The 3,168-nt window shown below is 35.7% G+C and overlaps 1 long non-coding RNA gene across 1 annotated transcript; it reads right to left on the bottom strand.

Moving 5' to 3' along the window:
• Nucleotides 1-567: 567 nt before the first annotated feature.
• On the bottom strand, nt 568-2,337 carry LOC136791410 (uncharacterized). The gene is made up of 3 exons (XR_010833399.1): nt 1,753-2,337; nt 1,554-1,644; nt 568-977 (listed from the first exon to the last, which is right to left on the bottom strand). It is a non-coding gene; the product is annotated as an uncharacterized lncRNA (long non-coding RNA).
• Nucleotides 2,338-3,168: the final 831 nt, after the last annotated feature.

The following is a 3,168-nucleotide window of genomic DNA, read 5'->3' as shown; positions in this document are numbered from 1 at the left end:
GAACATTTAAAGTTTAATCAGAAACTGTTCACTTCTGTTTAGCAGAGATGCTTTAAAAATCTGAAGTCTTTGTGAAATAAGGATTTGTTCTGATTCAGGGTATACAGCAGACGCTTCGGAGCAAAATGATTCCCTTGGTCTGTCTGGCAACTTAAAAGCATACTTGCTGCCTTCTACCTAGGAAATCATGTCTTAGGGATTTAAAAACTGTGGTGCTCAAGTAATTGTAGTACATGATCTAATAACATCACCAGCTTTCAGCAGAATATTCAGCCCTAATTCGAGCAAGTACTTCTGTGTGTCACGTGTTGTCTAACTAAAGGTGGTGAAACTACATGCCGGAAAAAGGTTTGTAGCATTGTGATCTTAAAAATATATTCAACTGCAAATGTAATACGTATACATAAAACAAGAAAATTGAGCTGATGAACCTAAGATGAACCAGCTGAACCTAAATATCATAAGGGAATTCTTTTGTTAGCTTCCTTGTAATGTAGATGTTGCTTTTTAGTGAGCCTATTTTTTTTATTTTATATTTTATTTTTTTTAAATGTTATGCTAGTGAGTGTCCTGTGTTTAGTTAGCAACTAGCAGCCAATACCTTGCCAAATTTCTGTTGGTGTAACTTCTCAGTGTAGTAGGTTACAATACAATTATATGGCCGACAGCTTACTGTAATTTCTTTATGTTCTCTCTCACGTTCCTGCCATCTTGTCTTGGGATCAGAAGGACAGAAGAATTGAGAGCAAGAGTCGAGAATAGCGAAATAATGACAGCAGAATTAATGGAAACAAGTGTTTCTTCAGGGTCATCAGTTAACCAGTTCCTATGATGGTGCCAAGGATATGCTGCTATTTTAGGCACTGTCTTTCAGAAGAGCTGTAATTTTCTTATGGCTAGTAATCTCCTGTTAGTATCAGTGTTAACCCTACTGGCTCCATCCAATTCTTCCTTGTAACTTCAGTCCAGTTATATTCCTGCAAAAGATTAAATGGGATGTGCATTTAGTGAACTGTTGTATAATGGTGCTATGCATTGTTTAATATAAAATACATCTCAATTCTACATAAGTGAACCATAACATGAAGAAATGCAACATTGGTAATACCTTTATAGTTAAAATTATTCTTTATCTGTGAATTCTACAATACACCTTTGCTTCTTTTAAATTGGAAATGAAATTACTAATAAAGTTTACATATATTCACTTATGTAGGCAATAAAAGGTGTTTCAAATTGACATAAGTTATGGATAAAATACGTGTCATATTTTATGTCCTAATTTTTAAGAAAAATTTCTTTCTGAACTACTCAGAACAGACATTAACAGAAAAACAACAAAAAGTAAACGATCCCTGTGTACTGTTATCCCACTTTGCCTCAAGACTAACAAAACTTGTCTTCTAGAATTGATTATATGACAACATAAGCTAGTGTAAAATTTTATCCCTGAATAAAATTATTTTTTAAATCAAGAGAAGCTACAGGCAGATGTATATATATCTATATGTACACATACAGACAAGTACATTTCCATGGGGGTCTTAACTCACAAATTCTAGGGGATGATGGAGAATGAAAAGTGCTGGGACACAGGTGCTCTTCAGTTCCACTCTGCTGTAGCCTTGCAAAGACACTTTAGCCCTTCAAAGACACAAAGGGAGCTCACGGTGAAACATACATTAGATTTATTTTTTTTTTTTTAAATAGATGGTGGCAGTCACCATCCACATTTATGAAGGTCATTGCTACCATTCCAGTAAGCACGAGTCTTGCTGTATGGATCCAGATTTATGAATGCTGCTAGCCTGCTGGGTCTCTACCCTAGAACTACATTGGAGGTTGGGAGCCAGCTTTGTACTGAGCTGGGGATAAAAGTTAGCACCAACACAGCCCTGGATGGGAGAGATTTGTGCCTCATTTATATAAATGCTGTAAATTAGTAGGAATTCAATTAGTAGATCCAGCTCAATCATCCAGCTCTGACAAAAATCTGGAGTAAAGGTTCATTAGGACCCTGCCCATTTCAGCAGTGTTTTTTTTTTCTTTTACTCTTTTTTTTTTTTTTTTTTTTTTTCCCCAGTAAAATACCTCATGCGGTTTTTAGAACGACAACTTCTAAATCCCTTTATTCATGCAGGATAAATTCTCAATGGTATTTCATTAATTCATGCCTAAGAGCATTAATATCTCTTCTTACTGTATTATGTCATCATTAATCTCAACTGTGCCCCATCAAAGTTCCTGGCATGTGAAACAGATCACACCATGATGCAGCCAGAGTGGTTAGAAATGCTATAGAAAATCATACAAGCCTCAACTCAGCACCAAGGAGATTTTAAAACACCATTCCATGTAATGCACCAGCTGCTGAAGTCTTCGGCGGGGGATTGCAGAGTGGGGAAGTCACAGTGGCAGAAATAACATTCAGAATAGGTAGCTTTATCAAAAAAAGTTCTTCTAAAGCAAAGCTGATATAAATTTTAACCATTTCTTCATTGGGTACATGTCTCCTGTCTGTTGGAGTAGAAACCCTGCCTCAGTGTAGATGCTGTACTGCAAACCAGTTTAAAGCTTAGAGAAGCAAAGTTGAGCACAGAAACATCTGTGTACATTAAAAGGTCTGATTCACAATAGTAAGCACAACATCCCGTGTCATGAGTGTATAGTTAAGGAGAGGCAGACTGAATAAGAAACATTGAATATCTATCTGGAATAACTGTCCCAGTCTTGTAGCATACAAATAGCTTTAAAATAGCTTAATGTTGCTGAACTTTCAGCCTCCATGATTGCTTAGGAGAATGAGTCCCAAAGGTTAACAAAGTTTTTATGGAAATAATTCATTTTCATTCACTTTGAACAGACCACTTTTCTTTTTTTTTTCTTTTTTTTTTTTTTTTTTCCCATTTTCAGGATAAATAGAAACTTCTTAGCTTGTATGCTTTATACTACTTATTGTTTTAAACACTTCCCCACTGTCTCCTATTACTTGACTACTTGCTAAACAAATCCTTGTTTTCAGACTCCTCCATTTTTCTAATTGTGTAGTTGCCAGTCTGCAGAATCACTTTTTGCCAGAATGCTTTAAGAGAAAGGGCAAACCACAAAACTGTTGGTGGATTGTTATATCTGATTTATCGATGGAATTGTATTTTCTATTCCATCTTC

This window comes from Anser cygnoides, chromosome 8, assembly GCF_040182565.1.
Source record: "Anser cygnoides isolate HZ-2024a breed goose chromosome 8, Taihu_goose_T2T_genome, whole genome shotgun sequence".
NCBI classification, from domain to species: domain Eukaryota; kingdom Metazoa; phylum Chordata; class Aves; order Anseriformes; family Anatidae; genus Anser; species Anser cygnoides.
Note: the sequence above shows the minus strand (reverse complement) of the source record. Positions and strands in the feature narration are given on the sequence as shown.